The 21831-nt window shown below is 41.6% G+C and overlaps 1 pseudogene; it reads right to left on the reverse strand.

The window, feature by feature from the left end:
• Nucleotides 1-6126: 6126 nt before the first annotated feature.
• Nucleotides 6127-21831, reverse strand: part of LOC139472544 (lactase/phlorizin hydrolase-like) — a 36779-nt pseudogene continuing 21074 nt past the window's right edge.

Raw genomic sequence — 21831 nt, forward strand, 5'->3', positions numbered from 1 at the left:
ATTGGTTGGAAATTAAATCTATGTTTTTTTAACTTGCAATTGTGTATATATAACACATTTGGATATCTTTGCGAGATCACTAATAAAAAAATATAGTATGTTTTAATGAGGGTTCATGTGTGTATCTGCTGAGTGTAATTGTTGCGTAGTTTTAATTGTGGGCAAATTGACGCTAACACACTATTACAGAACAGGCCCGAGCTGGAGCCCTGGTTTTTAAAAGATCAATTATTCAGTAACGTGTAAACTATTGTAATTAGATTGCCCCACAGAGGAGAAATGAAATAACAACGCCTTAGAGAATACAAGAGACAGCTGAAACAGAAAAGTAATAAAAAATGAAATAAATATAGGTGGCGAGACTGGGTGGAGGAGTGGAAAACATAGGAAAATAATGCACGAGTTCTTGCAAGTTTGATGGAGATTCGAAAAGAGTTTAAAGTTATGAATTCACACAGTGAAGAGGTTCGTGACCGAATTCCTCTTACGGTACGGTTTGAAACATATGAATAAAAAGGGTGATATATACTTCAAATAACCTGTGTGACTAGAAAGTGCAAGTGTGAGTGTGTGTCTCCTGACCCTAGGTTCTGTATGATAAAAGACAGTCGCGCGACATCACAGCACTTGTATACATTTATATACACAGATGGATGGATGGATGGATGGATGGATGGATAGATAGACAGATAGATAGATAGATAGATAGATAGATAGATAGATAGATAGATAGATAGATAGATAGATAGAAAAAACAAGGGAACATATAGTACAGGTCAAAATAGGAAGCTGCTTCCGACATCATGTTGGTCACTGATGCGTTTTGAAAGCTTTACTGAGGCCTTGAATGTTGTAACCTTGATCAAACCACTTCTGAGCAAGAGTCATATGACGCTCTTTGAAATCTTCGTAGACAGAGCATGCTCGATTGTATCTCAAACGTTGTGAAAGGCTGGAGCTGCTGGAATATTGCTCGACATAAAGTAAAAGTTGACTATTGGAAAGTTGAAGTCATCCCTCTTGTCATACAGTCTTGTGGAGAGTGTTTTGTCACTCTGAATCTTTATGCATAGATCTAACTATGAAACAGACAAGGCGGTCTCTCTGGTCTCCTTTAGTTCTAGTTCAGGTGGGTAATTCAGTGGAAGGGAATTGGCTATTTGAATGTCATTGAACGATATCAGATCATCGACATACCTCAAGCTTAAGTTATACTTCTTGGCCTTGTTTGACTTTGCCAATCCGATCAGATATGCGGATTCATATGCAGGAAGAAACAGATACGCAATTGGGGAAAACAGTTGGTGCCGATGCACTGCAGGGAGAATAAACCATGAGGGGTGCAGTGCATTATTCTCCCTGCAGTGTCTTATTGAATAAACCATGAGGGGCGCAGTGCATTATTCTCCCTGAAGTGTCTTACTGAATAATACCATGAGGGGCGCTGTGCATTATTCTCCCTGCAGTGTCTTACTGAATAATACCATGAGGGGCGCTGTGCATTATTCTCCCTGCAGTGTCTTATTGAATAATACCATGAGGGGCGCTGTGCATTATTCTCCCTGCAGTGTCTTACTGAATAATACCATGAGGGGCGCAGTGCATTATTCTCCCTGCAGTGTCTTACTGAATAATGTCATGAGAGGCGCTGTGCATTATTCTCCCTGCAGTGTCTTACTGAATAATACCATGAGGGGCGCAGTGCATTATTCTCCCTGCAGTGTCTTATTGAATAATACCATGAGGGGCGCTGTGCATTACTCTCCCTGCAGTGTCTTATTGAATAATACCATGAGGGGCGCTGTGCATTACTCTCCCTGCAGTGTCTTATTGAATAATACCATGAGGGGCGCTGTGCATTACTCTCCCTGCAGTGTCTTATTGAATAATGCCATGAGGGGCGCTGTGCATTACTCTCCCTGCAGTGTCTTATTGAATAATGCCATGAGGGGCGCTGTGCATTACTCTCCCTGCAGTGTCTTATTGAATAATGCCATGAGGGGCGCTGTGCATTACTCTCCCTGCAGTGTCTTATTGAATAATGCCATGAGGGGCGCTGTGCATTACTCTCCCTGCAGTGTCTTATTGAATAATGCCATGAGGGGCGCTGTGCATTACTCTCCCTGCAGTGTCTTATTGAATAATACCATGAGGGGCGCTGTGCATTACTCTCCCTGCAGTGTCTTATTGAATAATACCATGAGGGGCGCTGTGCATTACTCTCCCTGCAGTGTCTTATTGAATAATACCATGAGGGGCGCTGTGCATTACTCTCCCTGCAGTGTCTTATTGAATAATGCCATGAGGGGCGCTGTGCATTACTCTCCCTGCAGTGTCTTATTGAATAATGCCATGAGGGGCGCTGTGCATTACTCTCCCTGCAGTGTCTTATTGAATAATGCCATGAGGGGCGCTGTGCATTACTCTCCCTGCAGTGTCTTATTGAATAATGCCATGAGGGGCGCTGTGCATTACTCTCCCTGCAGTGTCTTATTGAATAATGCCATGAGGGGCGCTGTGCATTACTCTCCCTGCAGTGTCTTATTGAATAATGCCATGAGGGGCGCTGTGCATTACTCTCCCTGCAGTGTCTTATTGAATAATGCCATGAGGGGCGCTGTGCATTACTCTCCCTGCAGTGTCTTATTGAATAATGCCATGAGGGGCGCTGTGCATTACTCTCCCTGCAGTGTCTTATTGAATAATGCCATGAGGGGCGCTGTGCATTACTCTCCCTGCAGTGTCTTATTGAATAATGCCATGAGGGGCGCTGTGCATTACTCTCCCTGCAGTGTCTTATTGAATAATGCCATGAGGGGCGCTGTGCATTACTCTCCCTGCAGTGTCTTATTGAATAATGCCATGAGGGGCGCTGTGCATTACTCTCCCTGCAGTGTCTTATTGAATAATGCCATGAGGGGCGCTGTGCATTACTCTCCCTGCAGTGTCTTATTGAATAATGCCATGAGGGGCGCTGTGCATTACTCTCCCTGCAGTGTGTTATTGAATAATACCATGAGGGGCGCTGTGCATTACTCTCCCTGCAGTGTCTTATTGAATAATACCATGAGGGGCGCTGTGCATTACTCTCCCTGCAGTGTCTTATTGAATAATACCATGAGGGGCGCTGTGCATTACTCTCCCTGCAGTGTCTTATTGAATAATACCATGAGGGGCGCTGTGCATTACTCTCCCTGCAGTGTCTTATTGAATAATACCATGAGGGGCGCTGTGCATTACTCTCCCTGCAGTGTCTTATTGAATAATACCATGAGGGGCGCTGTGCATTACTCTCCCTGCAGTGTCTTATTGAATAATGCCATGAGGGGCGCTGTGCATTACTCTCCCTGCAGTGTCTTATTGAATAATGCCATGAGGGGCGCTGTGCATTACTCTCCCTGCAGTGTCTTATTGAATAATGCCATGAGGGGCGCTGTGCATTACTCTCCCTGCAGTGTCTTATTGAATAATGCCATGAGGGGCGCTGTGCATTACTCTCCCTGCAGTGTCTTATTGAATAATGCCATGAGGGGCGCTGTGCATTACTCTCCCTGCAGTGTCTTATTGAATAATACCATGAGGGGCGCTGTGCATTACTCTCCCTGCAGTGTCTTATTGAATAATACCATGAGGGGCGCTGTGCATTACTCTCCCTGCAGTGTCTTATTGAATAATACCATGAGGGGCGCTGTGCATTACTCTCCCTGCAGTGTCTTATTGAATAATGCCATGAGGGGCGCTGTGCATTACTCTCCCTGCAGTGTCTTATTGAATAATGCCATGAGGGGCGCTGTGCATTACTCTCCCTGCAGTGTCTTATTGAATAATACCATGAGGGGCGCTGTGCATTACTCTCCCTGCAGTGTCTTATTGAATAATACCATGAGGGGCGCTGTGCATTACTCTCCCTGCAGTGTCTTATTGAATAATGCCATGAGGGGCGCTGTGCATTACTCTCCCTGCAGTGTCTTATTGAATAATGCCATGAGGGGCGCTGTGCACTATTCTCCCTGCAGTGTCTTATTGAATAATACCATGAGGGGCGCTGTGCACTATTCTCCCTGCAGTGTCTTATTGAATAATACCATGAGGGGCGCTGTGCATTATTCTCCCTGCAGTGTCTTAATGAATAATACCATTAGGGGCGCAGTGCATTATTCTCCCTGCAGTGTCTTAATGAATAATACCATGAGGGGCGCAGTGCATTATTCTCCCTGCAGTGTCTTAATGAATAATACCATGAGGGGCGCAGTGCATTATTCTCCCTGCAGTGTCTTAATGAATAATACCATGAGGGGCGCAGTGCATTATTCTCCCTGCAGTGTCTTAATGAATAATACTATGAGGGGCGCTGTGCATTATTCTCCCTGCAGTGTCTTACTGAATAATACCATGAGGAGCGCAGTGCATTACTCTCCCTGCAGTGTCTTATTGAATAATACCATGAGGAGTGCAGTGCATTATTCTCCCTGCAGTGTCTTAATGAATAATACCATGAGGGGCGCTGTGCATTATTCTCCCTGCAGTGTCTTACTGAATAATACCATGAGGAGTGCAGTGCATTATTCTCCCTACAGTGTCTTAATGAATAATACCATGAGGGGCGCTGTGCATTATTCTCCCTGCAGTGTCTTACTGAATAATACCATTAGGGGCGCAGTGCATTATTCTCCCTGCAGTGTCTTACTGAATAATACCATGAGGAGTGCAGTGCATTATTCTCCCTGCAGTGTCTTAATGAATAATACCAAGAGGGGCGCTGTGCATTATTCTCCCTGCAGTGTCTTACTGAATAATACCATGAGGAGTGCAGTGCATTATTCTCCCTGCAGTGTCTTAATGAATAATACCATGAGGGGCGCTGTGCATTCTTCTCCCTGCAGTGTCTTACTGAATAATACCATTAGGGGCGCAGTGCATTATTCTCCCTGCAGTGTCTTACTGAATAATACCATGAGGAGTGCAGTGCATTATTCTCCCTGCAGTGTCTTAATGAATAATACCATGAGGGGCGCTGTGCATTATTCTCCCTGCAGTGTCTTACTGAATAATACCATTAGGGGCGCAGTGCATTATTCTCCCTGCAGTGTCTTACTGAATAATGCCATGAGGGGCGCAGTGCATTATTCTCCCTGCAGTGTCTTATTGAATAATACCATGAGGGGTGCAGTGCATTATTCTCCCTCAGTGTCTTATTGAATAATACTATGAGGGACGAAGTCCTGAGTGGTTTATTCTCTCTGCAGTGTTATATTGGACGATATATAATATGCCTTTTATCAGATATCAACTTTACTTACAGCCTCTTAGGATGTTAGTAAAAAATCAAAACATATTTATCCGGATTTAAATAATGATGACTCCCTGAATAGAATCCGACCGCGGACAAATGTCGGACAAACCCATTTTATGAACAAGTTGGTTTTATTTGTTTGTTTGTTTGTTTGTTTGTTTGTTTACTTGTTGTTTAACGCCGCACTCAGCAATATTCCAGCTACATGACGGCGTATGATATCTGTAAATAATCGAGTCTGGATCAGACAATCCAGTGATTGACGTCATGCACATCGATCCACGCAATTGGGATACGACAGGCATCAATCAAGTCAGCGAGTCTGACCACCCGATACCGTTAGTCGCCTCTTACGACAAGCATAGTCGCCTCTTACGACAAGCATAGTCGCCTCTTACGACAAGCATAGTCGCCTCTTACGACAAGCATAGTCGCCTTCCATTTGATCTTTCCCGCTTATTGTGTTAATTTTCACGTCGATTATGTGTGCCTTTTCTCCCAATACCGATTTTCATGTCTCTCCCACTTTTGGAAGCGATCCTTCGGCCATTGTGTTTATCTGCGTTACCCAGCTACATCTATGGGCGACAACTCACCAGACACTCCCCTCCCGAACATAACGTTGTCCAATTTAACACGCTTCGTTCGTCACTGTTCTATGCAGTTTATAAATCAGAACATACTTGATACTAACGTCCCAGACTATAACAATCCACATCATCCAATACAATAAATATATTTCCCGGAACTCTGCGACTCTGCATATTAATAAAATACAATACATGTAATTTCTCATCAAAGGTTACAATGCTGAAGATATGACAACCGCAACTTTATGGTGAAAACACCAGATGTGATCCATGTGAAGTCGGACAGTTTCCATGTATCGCTGTTGTTCTCGCAGGCGCTTCCGTCGTCGGTCACGTCTCTCCCGGAAACATCATAGGGAAGGTGGAAGGAGACACGAAGCCGTTGTTCTTTATGATGTCAGCGTAGTATTTTGACGAGAGCTTAGGGACCCTCGCTCTGGCCGGGTCTGTCTTGTTGATGGCGAAAAGGCCAAAGCTGACGTTGTAGCCGTCTCTCCACTCAAAGCCGTCGACGAGGCTATCAACGACGTAGCCACAGACGTCCACTTTGTCTAACTGTATAGCTGAAAGGAATCAGAATTCTTCAGTGGTTTAATGTAGTTGTCTAATAATTTATATTTAGCTGAAACGATACAGCATTCTTTGGCTTTTTAATCTCGTTTTCGCGAACACTTGGTCTCACCATGGATTTTCACTGATCCTTTTATTTCCACAACTAGTTTGACGTTTTTATGCCCAATGGAATCTGCTTCTTTGAAAAATCGAGACTGGGTACACTACAGCATTTACGTGTGATATTTATATTTACATTGGCCTGTGACGAATTGAAATGTCAATTCAGTAAAGCGACAATAGTATTGGCTGAAGCCATACAATTATTATACCATGATAACAGCAGACTAAGCAATTATTCACAGCCCATGATAATATAGAAGCCATTCTCGAAGGTCTCCGTGATATTGTTCTGTTACCTTTAAGAATTTCATTGGTGTGATGCGCAATGTATGATGCCCTGAGCTTGTCTTCGGTGGTGCCCGGGGCGTCGGACACGCCGTTCCCAGTGACGTAAATTGGAATGTTGCCATAACGCTCTCTAGCTCGTCTCAGGATTTGACGGATTCCCTTCGGGTAGACTCGGAGCCAGTCCAGGTTTGTCCTGGAACCAACACAGGGAGGGGTTTGGTGGGGAGAAGGATTTCAAAATATCGTTTAAAACGTATGTCTCGCAGCAATGAGAACACGTGTCATGCACATGTTCAAAATATGGAGAGAAAGAATCACGTTGTTGTGGACGGTCACGCCCTTTTACTAATGACGTCATTTGGTCGGTGGCATCACGTGTTTCACTTCCTTGACGTCAATGGCCACTGTTCCCCCACTTCACTCATGCGATGCCTGAACTGTGTTTTATTCCAAATAATACAGGAATGTATCCTTCCAACTCACTCTAACAGTAAACTAAATGTGATCTGTAGATTCCCAGTGACTCCACCTGTCTCCTTCCATCTCACTCTAACAGTAAACTAAATGTGATATGTAGATTCCCGGTGACACTACCTGTAGCGATCCATCTCACTCTAACAGTAAACTAAATGTGATATGTAGATTCCCGGTGACACTACCTGTAGCGATCCATCTCACTCTAACAGTAAACTAAATGTGATATGTAGATTCCCGGTGACACTACCTGTAGCGATCCATCTCACTCTAACAGTAAACTAAATGTGATATGTAGATTCCCGGTGACTCTACCTGTCTCCTTCCATCTCACTCTAACAGTAAACTAAATGTGATATGTAGATTCCCGGTGACTCTACCTGTCTCCTTCTACCTCACTCTAACAGTAAACTAAATGTGATATGTAGATTCCCGGTGACTCTACCTGTCTCCTTCTACCTCACACTAACAGTAAACTAAATGTGATCTGTAGATTCCCGGTGACACTACCTGTAGCGATCCATCTCACTCTAACAGTAAACTGAATGTGATCTGTAGATTCCCGGTGACTCTACCTGTCTCCTTCCAACTCACTCTAACAGTAAACTTAATGTGATATTTAGATTCCCGGTGACTCTACCTGGGCCAAGAGTTGTCGGCAGACGTCTTGACGGACACGTCATCAGCGATGCTGGGTGCTTCAGTCGGGGGGTAGTTTGTGACCCTCTCCACCTGGTGTGCTGTGTAGTAGCTGATACCCAGGAAGTCCGCCGAACCTGTGGCATGGGTGTATATCACTGCTGTCAAGCTTCTATAACACTGTTATATATTATATATCACTGCTGTCAGGCTTCTATAACATTGTTATATATTGTATATCACTGTTGTCAAGCTTCTATAAAACTGTTATATATTATATATCACTGCTGTCAAGCTTCTATAACACTGTTATATATTATATATCACTGCCGTCAAGCTTCTGTAACACTGTTATATATTGTATATCACTGCTGTCAAGCTTCTATAACAATGTTATATATTATATATCACTGCTGTCAAGCTTCTATAACACTGTTATATATTATATATCACACCTGTCAAGCTTCTATAACACTGTTATATATTATATATCACTGCTGTCAAGCTTCTATAACACTGTTATATATCATATATCACAGCTGTCAAGCTTCGCAGACACTTATATATTATATATCATTGCTGTCAAGCTTCTATAACACTGTTATATATCATATATCACTGCTGTCAAGCTTCCATAACACTGTTATACATCATATATCACTGCTGTCAAGCTTTTATAACACTGTTATATATTATATATCACTGCTGTCAAGCTTCTGTAACATTGTTATATATTTTATATCACTGCTGTCAAGCTTCTATAACACTGTTATATATTATATACCACTGCTGTCAAGCTTCTGTAACACTGTCATATATTATATATCACAGCTGTCAAGCTTCTATAACATTGTTATATATTATATATCACAGCTGTCAAGATTCTATAACACTGTTATATATTATATATCACTGCTGTCAAGCTTCTATAACACTGTTATATATTATATATCACTGCTGTCAAGCTTTGCAGACACTGTTATATGTTATATATCACAGCAGTCAAGCTTCATGTAGCACTGTTATATATTATATATCACAGAAGTCAGGCTTCATGTAATACTGATATATATTATATATCACAGCAGTCAGGCTTCATGTAATACTGATATATGTTATATATCACAGCAGCCAGGCTTCAAGTAATACTGGTATATATTATATATCACAACTGTCAAGCTTCTGTAACACTGTTATATATTATATATCAAAGGTGTCAAGCTTCTATGACACTGTTATATATTAAATATCACTGATGTCAAGGTTCATGTAATACTGTTATATATGATCTATCACAGCAGTCAGGATTCATGTAATACTGATATATATTATATATCACAGCAGTCAGGCTTCATGTAATACTGATATATGTTATATATCACAGCAGTCAGGCTTCATGTAATACTGTTATATATTATATATCACAGAAGTCAGGCTTCATGTAATACTGATATATATTATATATCACAGCAGTCAGGCTTCATGTAATACTGATATATGTTATATATCACAGCAGTCAGGCTTCATGTAATACTGTTATATATTATATATCACAGAAGTCAGGCTTCATGTAATACTGATATATATTATATATCACAGCAGTCAGGCTTCATGTAATACTGATATATGTTATATATCACAGCAGTCAGGCTTCATGTAATACTGTTATATATTATATATCACAGAAGTCAGGCTTCATGTAATACTGATATATATTATATATCACAGCAGTCAGGCTTCATGTAATACTGATATATGTTATATATCACAGCAGTCAGGCTTCATGTAATACTGTTATATATTATATATCACAGAAGTCAGGCTTCATGTAATACTGATATATATTATATATCACAGCAGTCAGGCTTCATGTAATACTGATATATGTTATATATCACAGCAGTCAGGCTTCATGTAATACTGTTATATATTATATATCACAGAAGTCAGGCTTCATGTAATACTGATATATATTATATATCACAGCAGTCAGGCTTCATGTAATACTGATATATGTTATATATCACAGCAGTCAGGCTTCATGTAATACTGTTATATATTATATATCACAGAAGTCAGGCTTCATGTAATACTGATATATATTATATATCACAGCAGTCAGGCTTCATGTAATACTGATATATGTTATATATCACAGCAGTCAGGCTTCATGTAATACTGTTATATATTATATATCACAGAAGTCAGGCTTCATGTAATACTGATATATATTATATATCACAGCAGTCAGGCTTCATGTAATACTGATATATGTTATATATCACAGCAGTCAGGCTTCATGTAATACTGTTATATATTATATATCACAGAAGTCAGGCTTCATGTAATACTGATATATATTATATATCACAGCAGTCAGGCTTCATGTAATACTGATATATTTATATTATATATCACAGCAGTCAGGCTTCATGTAATACTGTTATATGTGATATATCACAGCAGTCAGGATTCATGTAATACTGTTATATATTATATATCACAGCTCTCAGGCTTCATATAATACTGTTATATGTTATATATCAGAGCAGTTAGGCTTCATGTAATACTGTTACATATTATATATCACAGCTCTCAGACTTCATGTAATACTATTATATGTTATATATCAGAGCAGTCACGCTTCATGTTATACTGTTATATATTATATATCACAGCAGTCAGGCTTCATGTAATACTGTTATATATTATATATCACAGCAGTCAGGCTTCATGTAATACTGTTTTATATCATATATCACAGCAGTCAGGCTTCATGTAATACTGTTATATATCATATATCACAGCAGTCAGGCTTCATGTAATACTGTTTTATGTTATATATCACAGCAGTCAGGCTTCATGTCCCACTGTTATACATTATACATCACACCTCTCAAGCTTCTATACCACTGTTATATGTTATATATCACAGCAAGTGCCTTCAAGATTGGTTTGAAATGGGAGTACTTCGGTGTTCTGGCCACAATGCGAGCTGCAGTGTTTTGCATCGTTTGAAGTTTCTGTAATTACTATTTAGTCATGCGCCCGAGTTGACTGCTTGTATACCCATGTCTCTGTAGTCCCTGTTGCACCAGCAGGGATGAGGTGGCGTTTCTGTCCAGTACATCGGGGATGATTGTGCCCTGACCTACATGGATTGTCTACCTGTACCTGGATATCAAGGAATCTGTGTAAACTCCCAGACCCTGCGATTGTACAATGGTTCTATGTGCTGTTTTCACTTATTGTCATTGATGTATTTTGCCTACTTAGAATGACTCAGTTTCTTATATTTGAGTTTCAATGTGTTTTCGGTCATGCAGTGTTTGTTGTGTGCAGTACATTCAGTCGCCCGTTCCAACGTATCGGTGACACCGCTAGGGTTAAAACCATCAATCAGCTGTGTGTCAACAGTTGGTGGTCGACGTCATGTTTGTGCGGGCTACGTCTAAGACTGTTTGCACATGGAACAAACAGCACTGGGCCTAATACGGAGCCTTGATTGACACCACATAACAGATTAGTTTTGCTTTTTGTACTATAAAGGATTATATTAATTATATTTCAAAGGAAATATATTTTATAAGCTGTCCAAGAGGTTGTATACTTTCTTTTGATCAGTAGTTCATGTAAAATAAAATCTATTTCTCTTGTAAGTTTTTGACTATCTTATCACTAACCTTTTATCATTTTCTGCTCTTCCGTTGTAAGAACCGGCAGCCTCGATGTCATGTTGCGGTACTTGCTTCTCAAGTGGACTTCCTGTCTCATCACAGCCGGGTAATTTCCATCTAAAAATACTGGGTCAGCCATCCAATCAGATTTGTAGGCAAACGATAGAGCTTGCCCGAACCAGTCTCCAGGGTCACGTGATGTCTTCGGAATAAACCACGCCGAGCGAACTGCTAATCCGACCTTGCCTATAATAATAATAATAATAATAATAATAATAATAATAATAATAATAATAATTTAAAATGATAATAATAATGGGAGGACGTGGTTTGATTAATGTGGAGGCTCTTCATGATAGAATTGTTTCAAGGAGAGACTTTCTGAACGACCACTGCATCGAGTTTATGTGCAGTGTGTTGAGAAGATCAACTTGGGACTTGAGAGTCCGCCACTTGGATGAAGCCGTCTGGCCTGAAAAGTGAAACAGAAGGCTTTCTGTTTGCTGCTCAGGACCAGTAACTTCCAACTCGAAACCCTCAGTGTGTGATATTGCATCAAAATGTGAATATGAAATGTAGATTATGTAATGAATTTAATGAGACTGTCCAACACATTGTGAGTGGATGCCCAGCTTTGGCACAAACACAGTATCTTAAACGACATGATAGGGTGGCTCGATCATTTTATTACAGTCTTCGCCATGCTTGTGGTTTTGACACAGAGTTCCACCCATGGTACGACCCGGATTATGTAGAGGGCGTCATGGAAAATGATAAATATAAAATTCTTTGGAATAGGCCCGTACACAGCCTCAAACGTATCCAGGCCAACAAACCTGATCTTGCCCTTTTTGATAAATCCAATGAAATTATTTATATCATTGAATTTTCTGTCGCCTTTGACACTAATGTGATTGACAAGATTGAGGATAAACATGGCAAATATGCGGAGCTCGCTTTCGAAATGTCACGCTTGCATCCCAAGTACCAAGTTGTCCGACTCCCCATCGTTCTCGGTGCCTTAGGTTTGGTACCTCCCAATTTGTTGACTGACATTGGGAGAGTACCCGGGTTTGCTACCAGGCTATTTATTTGGAGAATAAGATTTCAAAAATAGTATATTTGTGATCACGGGTATCTGTTTATTTTTTCATCAACTCACCAATGAGCATTCTGAAACGTCGCCGATAAACCTAGAATGTTTTGGAAAATACGCAAACACGATCGTCGAAGCGAACTTTCCGCCATAGTGGACAGAGTTTAAAAAATCACGTTCCACGTATGCCGGTTATGAAACGCGTATATTTCAAACTCAGCTGCGATACATACATCACTGAATTCTTCATACATTTTAGAATCAAATGGTAAATGGTCATTGTTCTACAATGAGTTGTGTTTCCTTATTTATGGAATGGGAACTACTTTGTTTTGCGTAAGTGTGAAGAATATACCCGCAATTGGGTCACTGCACTCCAAAGTTACCGGTGAGTTGGCGATAATCGCCTTAACGTGGGGCGCCTTGATGTGGGGCGCCTTAATGTGGGGCGCCTTGATTTGGGGCGCCTTGATGTGGGGCGCCTTAATGTGGGGCGCCTTGATTTGGGGCGCCTCAATGTGGGGCGCCTTGATGTGGGGCGCCTTAATGTGGGGCGCCTTGATGTGGGGCGCCTTAATGTGGGGCGCCTGAATGTGGGGCGCCTTAATGTGGGGCGCCTTAATGTGGGGCGCCTTGATGTGGGGCGCCTTGATGTGGGGCGCCTTAATGTGAGGCGCCTTGATGTGGGGCGCCTTAATGTGGGGCGCCTTGATGTGGGGCGCCTGAATGTGGGGCGCCTGAATGTGGGGCGCCTTAACGTGGGGCGCCTGAAATACGAATTTAGAAGAAATGAACTTCATACGGTGTCGCAAGCTCCGGCGCTTACAAGATTTTAATTTGCACGGTTCAAAGCTCCAGTAAACCAACGTAATATGAAATTCATTCCTTAAATGCACCAGTGTATGACAATAAATAACCTAATTTACACGATATACGGCTCTTCCATTAGACGAGACGTCGGTCGCATGACCGCAAAATTGACGTTCTCAAGTGTATGAAATACTCAATTCGACAGTCATACTTTTTTCACGAGGCCGTGTTCTTAGAATGACGTAAACACTGACGGACTACTCCCACATTCCTGGGGGAACGCCGGGGAATTCCCTCGCACGAATGCATACAGAAGCGTTTTTTTCTGACCATCAAGACCCTTTACTCTTGAATTTGACATACCTTTCGCATCCAATGGTGATATTATTTGAGTATATTTCTTGTAAGCAAACTACCGCAGATATTAAGTTTAGCATATATACGTTAATATCACCGCTCTTTTGGGGGAACTATTTTATTCCGCGATATAGGTGGTTGTTGTATGGCTGTCAGTGTAAACATGAAGTCACACGAATAGATCTAGCGCTACATCCCTCGAGGGATAGAAAAAAATATAATAGACATTTTGTGTGAGTTCATTGGAGTATGAACCTTCATAGAGTGAGGGCCTAACAATGTATGGTTCATACTCTAATGGACTCACACAAAGTGAAAGTCACTTTTGAATTGACCAACGTCACAGGTATGTAACACTGAATGCTATTACTCACCTCCCTGGGAATGGTGGAACTCTCGCTGGTATATTCGGTAGACGGAGGCGTGAGCCTTCAGCATGTTATGTGCGGCTGTATAACCTTCACCTCTAATACCAGGGGCGTGGTCGCCCTGCTCGTATCCTAGCAACGCCATTTTGTTCGGATCATTCAGAGGAATCCACATTTTCACCTGTGGAGGAGACATTCCCATCACACTGACACTGAACCTGCATCCTCATCATTCACTGGCGGCGTTAGTGTTACAGGACTGTCACCCCACTGCTGGGGCACAAGACCATGTAGCCCACCTACGTATCCACTGATCAGAACATGAGGTTTCTGACATTCTATAAACATTTTCATAAGGCTTCATAATAATTGTTCCCTAACATGTTCGCCAAAATGGTTTCGTTAGTATAAGAAATGTTTCAATTGAATGCAATATGTTTATACCATATAATCTTATGAAAACTATTTCAACGCATGTTTTTTTTTTACATTGTTGACCTATTTCATCAATCCTTAATAAAATGTCCTTTTGTAGTTTTTGCACAGCACCTTCCCCTTTTCCACTCAGGTAGGTCATAGGTCACAATATTAGGTCATAGGTCACAATATTAGGTCATAGGGGGCGAGCTGGCCTAGTGCAGAACGCGTGCACCCCTGACACAAACACAAGCGACAGTATTCTAAATAAGCCTGTCCGCATGGTTACTAAGGCAGCACAATTTGAAAGCTCGGGGAACATACTCTATCTCTACACTGGCTACCTGAACACTCACGTATTCAGTTCAAAAAAGTGTGTTTGTGGTACACATAGAACAGATCGACTGTACATGTGTGAACTAGTGTCCTAGTTTCAACCAGGGCGGGGTCTCAGATCAAGCTCAAAGCAGCTGCTAGATGTCCCGAGTTTCAACCTAAACACGTTTGGCGCTACATCGTTCAGATCTGTTGCTGCAACGACACGGACAGAACAGACTGTGACAAGAACGGTTTCAACATTCAAACCCCAGCTCAAGACCTATCTTCTTGAAAAGCATTTGTGACAATTGACTTTGTGTAGTGTAAGCGCTGAGTGCTGGGGGTGGAGTGCAGCGCTATATGAATATACCTATTAACAGAGTCTATAATGAAGGTTCATTCTTGCTGTCCTTAGAGTTGCGGTCGGGTAGCCTAGTGGTAAAAGCTCGTTACGCCGAAGGCCTGGGTTCGATTTCCGACATGGGTACAGTGTGTGAAGCCCATTTCTGGTGTCCCCCACCGTGATATTGCTGGAATATTGCTAAAAGCGGCGTAAAACCATACTCACTCTTTCACTTGCTGTCCTTAGTCGCTGGATTCCTACTAAACCACGGTGTAGAATCACACTCGCTCGTTCCCTACTCCAGATGTTCATCTCCGGTTGTGTCAGTCGAAACCACAAGTTGAAACATACGTTATCGTCCAGTTGTGTCCAGGTAATGGGGCCGTGTGCAATTTGTGAGTAATGTCTGTCCAATAATATTGCGGTCGGTAAAGTCCGATGGAGGTCTGGAGAGACACATTGATGAAACACACGGATCATTTCAGGATTATTTTCAGGATATATCTGGACACCGAGCGCCGCAACACTACACAGCGAGTGACCATTGAGCCTTTGACTTGGTAGTAACATGTTGTCCGTTTCCCTCTCTTGTTTAAGGACATGAACATTATGAATCGTTATCATCGTTATATCATTGTCATCATCCTTATCATCGTCATTGTCATTATCATCGTAATTATCATGAGCAATTTTCATCGTCATTAGCATGACTTTTATCATTGTCAGTATCCTACTGACCTTTCCACCGAACTCTTTAAAACATATTCTTGAGTAGTTGCCGAAGGCTTCTACAATCTCCTCGCTAAGCCAGCCATTGCTGAAGGCAGCAGGGACGTCCCAGTGATGGAGGGTGACTATGGGCTGGATGCCAGCCTCCGTGACAGCCATCAGCAGCTTGTGGTAGAACTTGATTCCCTCACGATTTATATTTCCAGAGTCACCGTTTGGCAGGATCCGAGGCCAGGACAGCGAGAGGTAATACACCTTGGCCTACATAGACACATCACTCACTGACATCGAAAAACTATCCTTACAAACATGATCAATAACTTATCTAATATTACGGTGTTCATACACATAAAACAGATGGTATCAATAGTTTCTTGTCATATTCATATACGTCATGCAGGAGTAAGACAATACTTCATTAGAAACATGAAACAATACAGAAATCTGACAAACCATGAACTTGAATGTCTATGCCACTATGCTCAGGTCCCAGAACTTGGAAGTTGACACAGAATCGGTGAAATGTTAAACTCTATATGTATAAAGTGCTTTATTTTGACATTCTGACAATCCCTTGGTCCTTACCCCAATATCTTTCAGACTCTGAACATCGGCCATGTAGTGTTGGTAGGACATGGGGCCGTCTTCAGTTGTTGTGAACACGTCCCATAGACTGTCACCCCTCCCTGTCAGACACATACATGTAGACATCACTGGCTACAACATACACATGTACACAACATTGGCTACAACATACACATGTAGACAACACTGGCTATAACAAACACAACATACACAGCACTGGCTACAACATACACATGTAGACAACACTGGCTACAACATACACAACATACACAACACTGGCTACAAAATACACATGTAGACAACACTGGCTACAACATACACAACATACACAGCACTGGCTACAACATACACATGTAGACAACACTGGCTACAACATACACAACATACACAACACTGGCTACAACATACACATGTAGACAACACTGGCTACAACATACACAACATACACAACACTGGCTACAACATACACATGTAGACATCACTGGCTACAACATACACATGTAGACAACACTGGCTACAACATACACATGTAGACAACACTGGCTACAACATACACAACATACACAACACTGGCTACAACATACACATGTAGACAACACTGGCTACAACATACACAACATACACAACACTGGCTACAACATACACATGTAGACAACACTGGCTACAACATACACATGTAGACAACACTGGCGACAACATACACAACACTAGCTACAACATACACATGTAGACAACACTGGCTACAACATACACAACATACACAACACTAGCTACAACACACACATGTAGACAACACTGGCTACAACATACACAACACTGGCTACAACATACACATGTAGACATCACTGGCTACAACATACACATGTAGACAACACTGGCTACAACATACACATGTAGACAACACTGGCTACAACATACACATGTAGACATCACTGGCTACAACATACACAACACTGGCTGCAACATACACAACATACACAACACTGGCTACAACATACACAACACTGGCTACAACATACACAACATACACAACACTGGCTACAACATACACATGTAGACAACACTGGCTACAACAAACACAACACTGGCTGCAACATACACATGTAGACAACACTGGCTACAACATACACATGTAGACAACACTGGCTATAACAAACACAACATACACAGCACTGGCTACAACATACACATGTAGACAACACTGGCTACAACATACACAACATACACAACACTGGCTACAACATACACATGTAGACAACACTGGCTACAACATACACAACATACACAGCACTGGCTACAACATACACATGTAGACAACACTGGCTACAACATACACAACATACACAACACTGGCTACAACACACACATGTAGACAACACTGGCTACAACATACACAACATACACAACACTGGCTACAACATACACATGTAGACATCACTGGCTACAACATACACATGTAGACAACACTGGCTACAACATACACATGTAGACAACACTGGCTACAACATACACAACATACACAACACTGGCTACAACATACACATGTAGACAACACTGGCTACAACATGCACAACATACACAACACTGGCTACAACATACACATGTAGACAACACTGGCTACAACATACACAACATACACAACACTGGCTACAACATACACATGTAGACATCACTGGCTACAACATACACATGTAGACAACACTGGCTACAACATACACATGTAGACATCACTGGCTACAACATACACAACACTGGCTGCAACATACACAACATACACAACACTGGCTACAACATACACACCACTGGCTACAACATACACAACATACACAACACTGGCTACAACATACACATGTAGACAACACTGGCTACAACAAACACAACACTGGCTGCAACATACACATGTAGACAACACTGGCTACAACATACACATGTAGACAACACTGGCTACAACATACACATGTAGACAACACTGGCTACAACATACACATGTAGACAACACTGGCTGCAACATACACATGTAGACAACACTGGCTACAACAAAAACATGTAGACAACACTGGCTACAACATACACAACACTGGCTGCAACATACACAACATACACAACACTGGCTACAACATACACAACATACACAACACTGGCTACAACATACACAACATACACAACACTGGCTACAACATACACATGTAGACAACACTGGCTACAACAAACACAACACTGGCTGCAACATACACATGTAGACAACACTGGCTACAACATACACATGTAGACAACACTGGCTACAACATACACATGTAGACAACACTGGCTACAACATACACAACACTGACTGCAACATACACATGTAGACAACACTGGCTACAACAAAAACATGTAGACAACACTGGCTACAACATACACAACACTGGCTACAACATACACAACACTGGCTACAACATATACATGTAGACAACACTGGCTACAACATACACATGTAGACAACACAGGCTACAACATACACATGTAGACAACAAATAGCTACAACATACACATGTAGACAACACTGGCTACAACATACACATGTACACAACACTGGCTACAATATACACATGTACACAACACTGGCTACAACATACACATGTACACAACACTGGCGACAACATACACATGTAGACAACACTGGCGACAACATACACATGTAGACAACACTGGCTACAACATACACATGTACACATCACTGGCTACAACATACACATGTAGACAACACTGGCGACAACATACACATGTAGACAACACTGGCGACAACATACACAACACTGGCTACAACATACACATGTAGACAACACTGGCTACAACATACACATGTACACAACACTGGCTACAATATACACATGTACACAACACTGGCTACAATATACACATGTACACAACACTGGCTATAACATACACATGTAGACGACACTGGCTACAACAAACACATCACTGGCTACAACATACACAACACTGATTACAACACACACAACACTGGCTACAACATATACATGTTGACACACTGGCTACAATATACACATGTAGACAACACTGGCTACAAAATACACATGTACACAACACTGGCTACAACATACACAACACAGGCTACAACATACACAACACTGGCTACAACATACACATCACTGGCTACAACATACACAACACTGATTACAACACACACAACACTGGCTACAACATATACATGTTGACACACTGGCTACAACATACACATGTACACAACACTGGCTACAACATATACATGTAGACAACACTTGCTACAACATACACAACAGTGGCTACAACATACACATGTAGACAACACTGGCTACAACATACACATGTAGACAACACTGGCTACAACATACACATGTAGACAACACTGGCTACAACATACACATGTACACAACACTGGCTACAACATACACAACACTGGCTAGAACATACACATGTACACAACACTGGCTACAACATACACAACACTGGCTACAACATATACATGTACACAACACTGGCTACAACATACACAACACTGGCTACAACATACACATGTAGACAACACTGGCTACAACATACACATGTAGACAACACTGACTACAACATACACATGTAGACAACACTGACTACAACATACACATGTAGACAACACTGGCTACAACATATACATGTACACAACACTGGCTACAACATACACAACACTGGCTACAACATACACATGTAGACAACACTGGCTACAACATACACATGTAGACAACACTGACTACAACATACACATGTACACAACACTGGCTACAACATACACAACACTGGCTACAACATACACATGTAGACAACACTGACTACAACATACACATGTAGACAACACTGGCTACAACATACACATGTACAGAACACTGGCGACAACATACACATGTAGACAACACCGGCTACAACATATACATGTACACAACACTGGCTACAACATACACATGTAGACAACACTGGCTACAACATACACATGTACACAACACTGGCTACAACATACACATGTAGACAACACTGACTACAACATACACATGTACACAACACTGGCTACAACATACACATGTAGACAACACTGACTACAACATACACATGTACACAACACTGGCTACAACATACACATGTAGACAACACTGACTACAACATACACAACACTGGCTACAACATACACATGTAGACAACACTGGCTACCACATACACATGTAGACAACACTGGCTATAACATACACATGTAGACAACACTGGCTACAACATACACATGTACACAACACTGGCTACAACATACACATGTAGACAACACTGACTACAACATACACATGTACACAACACTGGCTACAACATACACATGTAGACAACACTGACTACAACATACACATGTACACAACACTGGCTACAACATACACATGTAGACAACACTGACTACAACATACACAACACTGGCTACAACATACACATGTACACAACACTGGCTACAACATACACATGTAGACAACACTGGCTATAACATACACATGTAGACAACACTGGCTACAACATACACAACACTGGCTACAACATACACATGTAGACAACACTGGCTACAACATACACATGTACACAACACTGGCTATAACATACACATGTAGACAACACTGGCTACAACATACACAACACTGGCTACAACATACACATGTAGACAACACTGGCTACAACATACACATGTAGACAACACTGGCTACAACATACACATGTAGACAACACTGGCTACAACATACACATGTAGACAACACTGGCTACAACATACACATGTAGACAACACTGGCTACAACATACACAACACTGGCTACAACATACACAACACTGGCTACAACATACACAACACTGGCTACAACATATACATGTACACAACACTGGCTACAACATATACATGTAGACAACACTGGCTACAACATACACAACACTGGCTACAACATACACATGTAGACAACACTGGCTACAACATACACATGTAGACAACACTGGCTACAACATACACATGTAGACAACACTGGTTATAACATACACATGTACACAACACTGGCTACAACATACACGTGTACACAACACTGGCTATAACATACACAACACTGGCTACAACATACACATGTACACAACACTGGCTATAAC

This window comes from Haliotis cracherodii, unplaced genomic scaffold (genome assembly GCF_022045235.1).
Source record: "Haliotis cracherodii isolate W230 unplaced genomic scaffold, xgHalCrac1.p SCAF_24, whole genome shotgun sequence".
NCBI classification, from domain to species: Eukaryota; Metazoa; Mollusca; class Gastropoda; order Lepetellida; family Haliotidae; genus Haliotis; species Haliotis cracherodii.